The sequence below is a fragment of the Geotrypetes seraphini genome, chromosome 6 (genome assembly GCF_902459505.1).
Source record: "Geotrypetes seraphini chromosome 6, aGeoSer1.1, whole genome shotgun sequence".
Classification (NCBI taxonomy): Eukaryota; Metazoa; Chordata; class Amphibia; order Gymnophiona; family Dermophiidae; genus Geotrypetes; species Geotrypetes seraphini.
Window position 1 is genome coordinate 243,340,835 of NC_047089.1, and position 13,130 is coordinate 243,353,964.

The following is a 13,130-nucleotide window of genomic DNA, read 5'->3' on the forward strand; positions in this document are numbered from 1 at the left end:
TGTTTTCCTTTTGCTTAATGCTGAAATATAGTACAAATAAACCTTGTTCTGAAGGCAGCGATACCTGTAATGCTGTATAATTCTAAACACAGTAAGCGATTATTTGGCAAACACAAACATTAACATAACATAACATAAAATCTTATTTATATACCACTATACACCTGGTTAGGGTTACCATATGGCTCCAGAAAAAGAAGGACGGATTGAGACATCTGGGTTTTACTTCCCTTGCTTTCAATGGAAGTAAATCTCAGATACTGCTGCACAGAGTCACAAAAAGTAAGAAAACAGTCCCTGCTCCAAAGAGCTTACAATCTAAACAGACAAGACAGATACACAGGATGTCATGGATACAGTTAAGGCGAAGGGTTAATCTGCTGGCTGGGTTGGAGGGCAGAGGGGGAGTACAGGACAACCGAGCCATTGTGATCTCACTGATGAGGTTGGCTCTTATTGGTGGAATGAGGCATTATGACATCACAATCTCAGCTCTGCTTCCCAAAGACTGAAACGCTCCACACTACTACTATTATGAATTATTTCTATAGTGCTACCAGACGTACGAAGCGCTGTACAGGGTTACAAAGAAGACAGTCCCTGCTCAAAGAGCTTACAACCTAAGCAGACAAGACAGACAAACAGAATGCCATGGATACAGTTAATCTGCTGGTTAGGACAGTGGGGAGTAGGGTTATGCATTGAGAGCTATATCAAAAAGGTAAGGTTTTCACTCAGCTTTTAAACAAGGTAAAGGATGGTCATGGCAGACAAACTAATGTCTCAGTCTGTTCTCCCGACTTCCGTTGGTTTCAGTGGAAGTAAAACCCAGATGTCTCAATCTACCCTCCTTTTTCTGGAGCCATATGGTAACCCTACACCTGGTAGTTTGATGCAGTCAACAGAATTATCTAAAGGGCGAGTCTAACCAGCGCATGCGTAGTACAAGAACAGTGATGTAAAGGCTGGGCAGAGTTGGAGAAGTAGATGGGTACAAAGACCAATGCTCTATCGAGAACTTATTGTACAAATGGGATTTCAGGTTACGTTTGAAGTGACCGTACGAGGAGGACCTGAATTCAGAACTTAGCTGGCTCAAAAAGCTGGTTAAGTTGAAATGCGGCCTGAGGGTCCATCGAGCTGAAATATAGTGCTGGAGCTAGGAACAAATCAAGGTACCGTGCGCCCAGCTGCCCTCTGCTTGCTTTCCAACCTAGCCAGCTTTCATGTTGTGCTCATTTGATAAGTGTCCCTTTCTCCACCCATCACCTGTTGGAGATTAGACAAGGCCAAAGGATTGGAAACACTCAGGTCTGGGTAATGCTTGCGCTCATCCAAGGTATCGTACCTATAAAAAAATCCACATTGCCCCCAATACTAGAGAATGACACGGTGACAAAATTCATCACCGTCCCCATCCCCGCGGATAACTGCGGGAAACCATCTTCATGTCATTCTTTAAGGAAAGAGGGAAGAATCAGAGTATGAATGGCCACAACCACTGACCCGCAAGCTTTGCTTTGAAGAATGCTGGTGTAGAAGGACTGAGGTTGAGATAGACACTGAAGAATGACAGTCTCTGGTATCCAGAGCAGATATTGTGATGTCATAATGCCTCATTCCACCAATGCCTAAGAGCCATTCACATCAGTGATGTCACAATGGCTTCATTATCCTTGGCTCACATAAGAATCAGAGTATGAATGGCCACAACCACTGACCCGCAAGCTTTGCTTTGAAGAATGCTGGTGTAGAAGGACTGAGGTTGAGATAGACACTGAAGAATGACAGTCTCTGGTATCCAGAGCAGATATTGTGATGTCATAATGCCTCATTCCACCAGTGCCTAAGAGCCAATCACATCAGTGATATCACAATGGCTTCATTATCCTTGGCTCACATAAGAATCAGAGTATGAATGGCCACAACCACTGACCCGCAAGCTTTGCTCTGAAGAATGCTGGTGTAGAAGGATCGAGGTTGAAATAGACACTAGAAAATGACATGGGATTATTTCCCGCGGTTATCCGTGGGGACGGGGACGGTGATGAATTTTGTCACCGTGTCATTCTCTACCCAATACCAATATGGCTGACAGAGTTCTTTGTTAAAAGTTTCAAGGTCACACAGACAGATGCGTTTTATAAAATCCAGAGCCTAAAACACATTAGCTGGAAAAGCACAGTTACTTACCGTAACAGGTATTATCCAGGGACAGCAGGCAGATATTCTTAACGCATGGGTGACGTCACCGACGGAGCCCTGGTACGGACACTTTTAACTAGAAAGTTCTAGATGGCCGCACCGCACATGCGCGAGTGCCTTCCCGCCCGACAGAGGAGAGCGTGGTCCCCAGTTAAGATAAGCCAGCTAAGAAGCCAACCCGGAGAGGTGGGTGGGTCGTAAGAATATCTGTCTGCTGTCCCTGGATAACACCTGTTACGGTAAGTAACTGTGCTTTATCCCAGGACAAGCAGGCAGCATATTCTTAACGCATGGGTGACCTCCAAGCTAACAGAGAGGGAGGAGGGATGGTTGGCCATTAGGAAAATAAATTTTGTAACACAGATTGGCCGAAGTGTCCATCCCGTCTGGAGAAGGCATCCAGACAATAGTGAGTAGTGAACGTGTGAACTGAGGACCAAGTGGCAGCCTTGCAGATTTCCTCGATGGGCGTGGAACGGAGGAAAGCCACAGAAGCAGCCATAGCTCTGACCCTGTGGGCCATGACAGCACCTTCCAGTGAGAGACCGGCCCGAGCATAACAGAACGCAATGCAGGCAGCAAGCCAGTTAGAAAGCGTCCGTTTAGAAACAGGGTGCCCCAGACGGTTGGGACAAAAAGAGTTGAGGTGAAGAGCGGTGAGCCCTGGTACGGTCCAGGTAGTATGCAAAGGCCCGCTTACAGTCTAGCGTGTGTAACGCCTATTCCCCAGGATGAGCATGGGGTTTAGGGAAAAAGACAGGCAATACAATGGACTGGTTGAGGTGGAAGTCCGAGACCACCTTGGGAAGGAATTTAGGGTGGGTACGCAGAACCACCTTGTCATGGTGAAAAATAGTAAAAGGTGGGTCGGCAACCAGTGCATGCAGCTCACTAACCCTCCTGGCAGAGGTGATGGCAATGAGGAAAAGCACCTTCCACGTCAGAAATTTGAGTGAAGTAGTGGCAAGAGGCTCAAACGGAGGTTTCATGAGGGCTGATAAAACCACATTCAGGTCCCAGACGACAGGAGGAGGCTTCAGAGATGGTTTGACATTGAAGAGGCCTCTCATGAACTGGGAAACCAGTGGATGAGCCGTGAGAGGTTTTCCGAGGATAGGCTCATGAAACGCAGTGATGGCACTGAGGTGGACTCTGATTGAGGTAGACTTGAGGCCAGCGTTGGACAGAGAGAGCAAATAGTCCAGTACAGTTTCCACCGCCAACGAGGTGGGGTCGTGGTGATGCAGGAGACACCAAGAGGAGAACCTGGTCCACTTCTGATGGTAACATTGGAGGGTGGCCGGTTTCCTGGAGGCATCCAAAATGCGACGGACAGGCTGAGACAGATTCTCTGGAGAGGTCAGCCCGAAAGAAACCAAGCTGTCAGGTGGAGCGATGACAGATTGGGATGTAGTAGAGACTGATGCTGCTGCGTAAGTAGAGTAGGAAACACAGGAAGAGGAATGGGCTCCCTGGAGCTGAGCTGGAGCAGGAGGGAGAACCAGTGTTGGCGAGGCCACTGAGGAGCGATGAGAATCATGGTGGCTCTGTCCCTGCGGAGTTTGAATAGCATCCACAACATTAGAGGCAGTGGAGGAAAGGCATAGAGGAACCGATCCGTCCAGTCGAGCAGGAATGCATCCGGGGTCAGACGATGAGGAGAAGAACTGGGGCAGCTGATGGTTGTGAGGAGCTGCAAAGAGGTCCACCTGAGGAGTTCCCCAGAGAGCAAAGATGGAGTGGAGTGTGGGAGGATCCAAGGTCCACTCGTGAGGTTGAAGGATGCGGCTGAGGTTGTCGGCCAGGGAGTTCTGTTCGCCCTGGACATAGACGGCCTTGAGGAAGAGACTGCGGGCCGTGGCCCAGGTCCAGATGCGGATGGCCTCCTGACAGAGGAGGGGAGATCCGGTGCCGCCTTGCTTGTTTATGTAGTACATGGCGACTTGGTTGTCTGTGCACAGGAGAAGAACCTGAGGATAGAGAAGGTGCTGGAAGGCCTTGAGAGCATAGAACATGGCCCTGAGTTCCAGGAAATTGATGTGATGTTGACGCTCCTGAGGGGTCCAGAGTCCCTGGGTGCGAAGATCTCCCATGTGAGCTCCCCATGCATAGGGGGAGGCATCTGTGGTTATGATCATGGAGTGAGGGGGTAGATGAAAGAGTAGACCCCTGGAAAGATTTGAGGAGTTCAACCACCATTGAAGAGATTGCTGAAGAGACGATGTCACAGAGATGGGATGAGAAAGAGGATCTGTGGTCTGTGACCATTGGTTGGCTAGAGTCCATTGAGGTGTCCTGAGGTGGAGTCGTGCCAGAGGAAGCACATGGACTGTCGAGGCCATGTGGCCCAGGCCCATGCTGAGCCGGAATAGACCGACAAAGGAGCACCTGACGGCAGAGATGGAGCAGGGTTCGGTGGCGGTCTGAGGGGAGAAACGCCCTCATCAGAGTGGTGTCGAGGACGGCACCAATGAACTGAAGTCGCTGTGTGGGGAGGAGATGTGACTTGGGGTAGTTGATCTCAAACCCCAGGAGATGGAGGAAAGAGATGGTGTGTTGAGTGGCTTGTAGCACAAGCGGAGACGTAGGAGCTTTCACCAACCAATCGTCCAAGTATGGGAACACCTGGAGGTTGTGAGACCTGAGGAAGGCCGCCACCACAATAAGGCACTTGGTGAACACCCTGGGCGATGATGCGAGGCCAAAGGGTAGCACTTTGTACTGATAGTGGTGGTGCTGTACATGAAATCGGAGGTAGCGACGTGAAGTCAGATGGATTGGAATGTGAGTGTAGGCCTCTTTGAGGTCTAGGGAACATAGCCAGTCGTGATGAGAGAGAAGAGGGTAAAGCGTGGCAAGGGAGAGCATCCTAAATTTTTCCTTGACCAGACACTTGTTGAGGTTCCGAAGATCGAGGATGGGACGGAGGTCTCCTGTCTTCTTGGGAACCAGGAAGTAGCGGGAGTAGAATCCCTGACCCCTTTGGTCTGGGGGTACCTCTTCGATGGCATTGAGAAGAAGAAGGGATTGGACCTCCCTCAGGAGGAGGGGGGATTGAGAGGAGTGAGAAACAGACTCTATGGGAGGATTGTCTGGTGGAAGAGTCTGGAAGTTGAGAGAGTAGCCGTGGCGAATGATGTTGAGGACCCACAGGTCTGATGTAATGACCTCCCAACGGTTGAGGAAGAGTTGAAGGCGGCCTCCTATCGGCTGAGGAAGAGGCAATGATGGCGGGAGACTGGCTATGCCCTGGAGAAAAGAGTCAAAAGGGCTGAGATGGTTTTGACTGTGGGAGAGGCTTGGCAGGTTGGTGAGACTGTAAACGTGCCTGAGTTTGGTGCTGCTGATGAGGCCGGCAAGGCTGTTGTTGCTGAGGCGGGTTGAGAGGTCTGGCCGAGAACCTGCATTGGTAGGAAGACTGCTGTTTGTAGGGGCGAGCAGGTGGAGTCTTCTTTTTAGGTCACCTGGTCTCGTGTGCTGATAGTTTCTGGGTAGTTGAGTCCAGGGACTCCCCGAATAGTTCATCACCAAGACAAGGTGCGTTAGCCAGGCGGTCTTGGTGATTAATGTCGAGGTCAGAAACTCTCAGCCAGGCCAAGCGCCTCATGGCAACAGCCATGGCAGATGCTCGAGAGGTCAGCTCAAAAGAGTCATAAATGGATCGCACCATAAATTTCCGGAGTTGGAGCAAACTGGAGATTTGTTGTTGGAAAACCGGGATCTTACGCTCAGGGATGTACTTTTGTAAGGAGGAGAGTTGTTGCACCAAATGCTTCATATAGAAGGAGAAGTGGAAGGTGTAATTATTAGCCCTGTTGGCAAGCATGGAATTCTGATAAAGGCGCTTGCCAAATTTATCCATTGTTCTGCCCTCTCTGCCAGGAGGGGTGGAGGCATAAACACTGGAGCCCTGGGTTTTCTTCAAGGTGGACTCCACTAGAAGGGATTCATGGGGTAGTTGAGGTTTGTCGAACCCCGGGATAGGAATGACCCTGTATAAACTATCCAATTTTCGAGGGGCACCCGGTACCGTGAGAGGATTTTCCCAGTTTTTGTAAAAAGTTTCCCGTAAGATGTCATGGACGGGTAACTTTAAAAATTCTTTGGGAGGTTGTTCGAAGTCCAGGGCTTCCAGGAAAGCCTGGGACTTCTTAGAGTCGGATTCCAAAGGGATCGACAGAGCCGCCGACATTTCCCTGAGAAATTTTGTGAATGAGGACTGTTCAGGTTTGGAACTGGTATCGACCATCGATGGTTCCTCGTCCGTTGAGGAAGCCTCATCATCGGTACCGGGTGGGGATTCTTCCCATAAGTCCGGGTCCCTGACGTCGGTGTGCGCAGGACGGGACGGTGGTGCGGACGGCTCAGTGTGGCGAGTCTTAGAGAGAGATTTGCCAGAGCGCATCGAGACGGTACCGGGGGAGGAAGATCGATGCCGGTCCTGGTCTCGGGGGGACTGGTGTCGGACTCGATGTCGGGGAGGGTCGGCATCAGAGCGTGTTTGTACTGGAGGATTAAGTGGTTCAGCCGCGAGTACCGGCATGGAGGTGTTCAACGGTACCGATGGTGTCGACACCGGCGGTATGGTGCGAGGCTCGGGCTGGTCTGGTACCGGAAGGAGTGGGGCCAAAATTGCGGGCAACAAGTGCTGGAGTTGCTGTTGCAGTTGCTCTTGCAATTGGCTTTGGAGTATGGTCGCAATGCGGTCGTCCAGAGGGGGCACCGCCGAGTGTTCCCTTTAAGCTGAGCAGGAGTCCTCCACCCACAGTCTCACCAATAGAGGGTGCTGTTTTACTGTCACATTTTTCAATTGTGAGGGACAGGCAAGTTCTGCAGGACTCCAGGGAACATACCTGTCCTTAGCGACTGAAAATATTCCACCCCCTAGTGGTAGCAATGCAGCTGGAGGACACCTGCTCAGCTTAGAGGGAACAGACAAAGAAAAAAGCGGTACCGGTCCGACCAGTACCGCTTTTTTCTTTGTCTGTACCATAGGTGCCGCTCCATGCCCCGGCGATGAGGATGCCGATGACGAGGCACTCACCGAAATCGGGGCGGAGTGTTTGCGGGGTCGGCGTGATTCTGGGAGGACCGGCGTCGCCGGTGTGGCAGGAGGGCGCTCAAGGGAAGTGGAAGGCTTCTTAGCCGGCTTACCTGGTGCCAGCGACCCCGAGGAAGGATCAGGCGTCGTCGAAGTAGTCGGTGCCGACTTTTGCGGCGCCGTTGACGGCGCGGCCGATTCCATGGCAGATCCGGTACCGAAAAGGATATTCTGTTGGATCTGTCTATTTTTCAAGGTACGTTTTTTAAGAGTAGCACAGCGGGTGCAGGTGTCAGCCCGATGCTCTGGACCCAGGCACTGTAGGCACCAATTGTGCGGGTCAGTGAGAGATATAGGGCGTGCACACCGCTGGCACTTCTTAAAGCCCGGCTGAGGGGGCATGAAGGGGAACACGGCCTCCGCAAAATCAAAACCGGAGGCCTGTATGGTGGCAACAGACCCCGCTGGGGCCGGCCCGAAAAATAAAGAAAAAACAAAGTTTTTTTTTTGTTTTTTTTTTGCAAGTTAGAACGAAAAACAAAATCCGAAGGAAAAAGAACAAAAAAAGGAAGAAAATAGCGCGAGCGGGAAGGCAAAAACAGAGATTTCAACAGCCGTTGAAAGCACATGCGTCTTCTTCGCTCCGCGGAAACGAAGAAACTGGGGACCACGCTCTCCTCCGTCGGGCGGGAAGGCACTCGCGCATGCGCGGTGCGGCCATCTAGAACTTTCTAGTTAAAAGTGTCCGTACCGGGGCTCCGTCGGTGACGTCACCCATGCGTTAAGAATATGCTGCCTGCTTGTCCTGGGATAAATAAGAGGCTACAATATTTACATACGTGGGAATATTTTAATTCTGAGTTATTTTATTTGGCATATATTTTAAACAAGAATAGGGTAAGCCTGGTGTTAACGTTCGGCGTGCGAGCAGATGCTGCTGTGTGGAATGACTCGCACAGAGTGAGATTTAAGCTCCGCCCCCAGCCCACCCCCATGAAATCCATTGCTCCGCCTGCCCTGTCCATAGCTCTACTCTGCCCCGCTCATTGATCCACCCCGGCACAGGTGATTGGTGGCCAGAAGCAAAAGACGTGGCCTCCTCGTTCAGCGGCAGCAGGAAATGCCTTCGTAAAACGCCTTCCTAAATTCACCTGCTTATCATATGTGGCAGGGTAACCAGATTTTCCCGAAGGAAAATCTGGACCCATGGCCCCACCTCCAGGCCCGCCCAACCACGCCCAGTTCTGCCCCGCCCCCATTCGGCATCCGCCCATGGGACGCGATGACATCACACGCGCCCGCGTTGTGTCCGCGTGTGACCCTTCCCAATGGGATTTTGACGGCAACCTTTTCAAAACCTGGACAAAGTGCCGGGTTTTGAAAAGCCATCTAGAGAATGTCCTCAAAAAGGAGGATGTGTCCTGGGGAAATCTGGACGTCTTGTAACCCTAATTTGTGGGCACTGCATAAGCCCCGGCTCCTCCCTAGCACTGCTCCCTGGCTGACCCCTGACTTGTGCACTGCCTGGCTTGATCCATTGGATATTGGCATTTATTTGCAAATTGGCCCCAATTTTTACATGGGCCATTAAGTGTGCAATTGCTATTTACAGAATACTATAAGTTTGCATTTTAGTGGCTAACTTTGGTTGTAACATAGTAGATGACGGCAGATAAAGACACGAATGGTCCATCCAGTCTGCCCAACCTGATTCAATCTAAAAAATTTGTTGCGGGTTTTAGCCATTTCTGGGCAAGAATCCAAAGTTCTGCCCAGTACTGCGCTTGGGTTCCAACGGTGGAAGTCTCCGTCAAATCTCACTCCAGCCCATCTACACCCTCCCAGCCATTGAAGCCCTCCCCAGCCCATACTCCACCAAAAGGCCATATAGTAGATAAAGACAGACTGTTCACCCTCTCCAAGGTAGGGAGAACGAGAAGGCACTCTCTAAAGTTGAAAGGGGATAGATTCCATACAAACGTAAGAACATAAGAAACGCCTTCGCCGGATCAGACCCTAGGTCCATCTATTCCGGCGACCCGCACACACGGAGGCCAAGCCAGGTGCTCCCAGATGGAGACCCTGATTACCCGTATCGCTCAATGTGATTTGCAAGGAGGTGTGCATCCAACTTACGCTTGAAACCCAGAATGGTAGTCTCCATCACCACATCCTCTGGGAGAGCATTCCAAGCGTCCACCACTCGCTGTGTGAAACAGAACTTCCTGACATTTGTCCTGAGCCTGCTGCCCCTCAGCTTCACCCAGAGAGTAGTAGAAAACTGGAATGCTCTTCCAAAGTCTGTCATAGGGGGGGAAACACCCTCCAGGGATTCAAGACAAAGTAGATAAAGACAGGTTGTTCACCCTTTCCAAGGTAGGGAGAGCGAGAGGGCACCCTCTAAAGTTGAAAGGGGATAGATTCCGTACAAACGTAAGGAAGTTCTTCTTCACCCAGGGTGGTGGAGAGGTGGAACGCTCTTCTGGAGTCTGTTGTAAAGGAAAACACCCTCCAGGGTTTCAAGACAAAGTAGATAAAGACAGGTTGTTCACCCTTTCCAAGGTAGGGAGAGCGAGAGGGCACCCTCTAAAGTTGAAAGGGGATAGATTCCGTACAAACGTAAGGAAGTTCTTCTTCACCCAGGGTGGTGGAGAGGTGGAACGCTCTTCTGGAGTCTGTTGTAAAGGAAAACACCCTCCAGGGTTTCAAGACTAAGCTGGACAAGTTCCTGCTAAACTGGGACGTACACAGGTGAGGCTGAATTCATTTTAGAGCACTGGTCTTTGACCCGAGGGCTGCCGCTGGGCAGGATGGACCACCGGTCTGACCCAGCAGCGGCAATTCTTATGTTCTTATACAGACACAGACCGTGAAAGTCTGCCCAGTCCTGGCCTTAGTTCTCCAAAGGCTGGTGTTAAGATATTTCGGTGCAACTGACATTATTCTATAACCTTACGGGGAAAGTCTATAAGAGGTGTCTAAAGATAGGCGCCTGTTTTAACTCGTCAATTGGCTTCAATTAAGAACTTTGACAAGCTTATAACTGAAAAAAAATAACAATTAATTGGGGCGATAGGCACCTTATCTTCTTATGCGCGATTCTGCAAAAGATAGGGCCTATCGCATGGGGCCTATTGGCGCCTAACTGCAAAGCAGGCGTTTTTAGGGGGTAAAGGAATTAGGCAGCGCTAGGTGCAAAGGTCTTAGGCGGCCTATAAAGTAGGCCTTTAAAACCCTGGCCTGACTTTTAAGTTAGGCACGATTCTGTAATATCTTTTTAAGTTTCAAGTTTATTTAATTTTTGATGAATCGCCTATTACAAATTCTAGGCGATGTACATATTACAATTTAGATAGAAGAAACTTACAAAATATCAAATTTGAAACAATACATACATGAGTTTGAGGAATAGGGATAAAAGTTACAATATTTGGGTTTGGTTAAAAAAGGAAAAAACAAAAGGAAGGGAATTATAAAACCAAAGCACCATGTAAGAAATAAATTTTAAATTAGTTGAAAAAAAAAAACTAATTTTAAAAATCATAGGCATCTTTAAATAAATAGGTCTTTAAAAGTGTTTTAAATTTTACAATATCTGGTTCCGATCGAATATACTGAGGCAGAGTATTCCACCATTGAGGGCCCATAACTGTAAAAATATCTGATCTTCTGGTCCCAATAATCTTTAATGACGGTACCGAGAGGAGATTTTGTTCAGATGATCGCAGGGAGCGTTTTGGTTTATAAGGTATCAGTGATTTGGAAATGAACTGTGGTTCATTAGATGCTAATGTCTTAAAAATAAGAAACAATATTTTAAACATGATCCTGTGACCGATAGGTAACCAATGCGCATCTTTCAAGAGAGGGGAAACATGGTCAAACTTTTTTGCATTGTAAATTAATTTTACGGCTGTATTCTGAATTATCTGTAATCTCCTTTTTTCCTTATTAGTAATATTTAGAAATAAGGCGTTACAATAATCAATTTTTGATATTATAAAAGAATGGATTAATATTTTCAAAGATGATGTGGTGAGAAATTTGGAAATTGACCTAATCTGACGAAGTTTATAAAAACAGTTTTTAACTATGAGGGGAATATGATCATGGTATGAAAGTTTCTCGTCAATCAATATACCAAGGATTTTAACCGAGGGAACCAAATTAATTTGAATGTTATTAAGATGAAAAGGATTTATAAGTGTTAATTCTTTCTTCCAAGTAAACAGAACGGATTTAGTTTTGTTAATATTTAATGCCAGTTTATTTATATCCAGCCAATTTTGAATTTGTTCCAATTTTTGGTTTATAGCTAAGATTTCAGAGTGATTTTCGGGATCCAAGGGATGTATGAGTTGTAGATCCAACAGTCCTGCTAATAATAGGCTATTGCTAGAATGAGCTTGCCTCTATTATTTACAAGACTACAGACCTCAAGGGCTCGCAGTTAATTGCCGTTAGAACTAGTCTTGGCAAATAACCTATATGCGGGCTATCGCTGGTCCGAAATGTCTCTTTTTCATTTTCTTTGTTTATCTGAAAACTTTATCTATAAATTAATCGCCACTAGGGGTGCATTTAAAATAGCTTGTATAATCTCTTTGATTTCAATTTTTACTCCTAATGGAGACCCCTGATATATTCTATATCAGGGGTCTCCAAAGTACCCTCCTTGAGGGCCGAATCCAGTCAGGTTTTCAGGATTTCCTCAATGAATATGCATGAGATCTTTTAGCATACAATGAAATAAGTGCATGCAAATAGATCTCATGCATATTCATTGGGGAAATCCTGAAAAACCGACTAGATTGCGGCCCTTAAGGAGGGACTTTGAGATCCCTGTATCTAATCCCACCCTGCTGACTCGGTCTTCAAGGAGCGGCTAATCCCTTAGGTCAGGGGTCTCCAAAGTCCCTCCTTGAGGGCCGAATCCAGTCGGATTTTCAGGATTTCCCCAATGAATATGCATGAGATTTATTAGCATACAATGAAAGCAGTGCACGCAAATAGATCTCATGCATATTCATTGGGGAAATCCTGAAAACCTGACTCAAGGAGGGACTTTGGAGACCCCTGTTCTATATAATACTTAGCTCGGGTTTTACTTTCTAGCCAGCCGCCAGAATGGAGTGCGACGCTCTGTCGTATAAAGAGCTTCTTCAGGAAATGGGTCTTATAAGGTTTTGAATGCTTTTATGCTACCAAGGCCTTCTGAGATGCCATTTTTAGATGCCGTTTACAGAATTTCCCCCTCAGTGTGTACATGCTGGGCATGCCCCTCACGTCCAGACCCCACTTATAGGATTTAGACGTTAAGGTTACAGAATACCAACTAAGGAGAGTTATGCGCGGAACTTCATATTAATGTCAATTAAGTCCAATTATGGGCTAATTATTGGTTATTAACACCAGTCATCAGCTAATTTATCAATTAAGCTATCCACACAACTCTTCTGGATTCAACATGTGGCACCTGAATTTGGGCACAGAGAGGTCTGCAAAAAATGGTTTAAGCCGTTAACGAGCAATGAATCGATGCCAATGATCAATTGTTGCAGTCAACTGGCAATACCTGGACTTGGAAGACTGGACGCCTAAACCCCTTGCGTGCAACTCAAAAGGAGGCCCAGCCAAGGAAAGGGCAGGGGGCGTTCCAAAGCGTTGCCTGCAGTATCATGCAATGGCGCCATTTCCACGCCCAAATGCCACGAGTTGGGCGCCGGATCAATTCGATGAGCTCAACCCGGAGCGCTGTTTACAGTAGAACGCTTAGCGTCAATGTTTGGAGCACCATTTCTAGAATCCCCACCTCAATGTGAAAACGTGCGCATGAGATTATAGAATTAAGCAGAAGCCGTGTGTTTTATTTGATGTTTCTGAA

General features: G+C 48.0%; 1 protein-coding gene across 1 annotated transcript in view; it reads right to left on the reverse strand.

Moving 5' to 3' along the window:
* The window catches only part of NHS (NHS actin remodeling regulator), a 384,170-nt gene that overhangs the window by 40,079 nt on the left and 330,961 nt on the right, over positions 1 to 13,130 (reverse strand). The gene's annotated exons all lie outside the window — the stretch shown is intronic.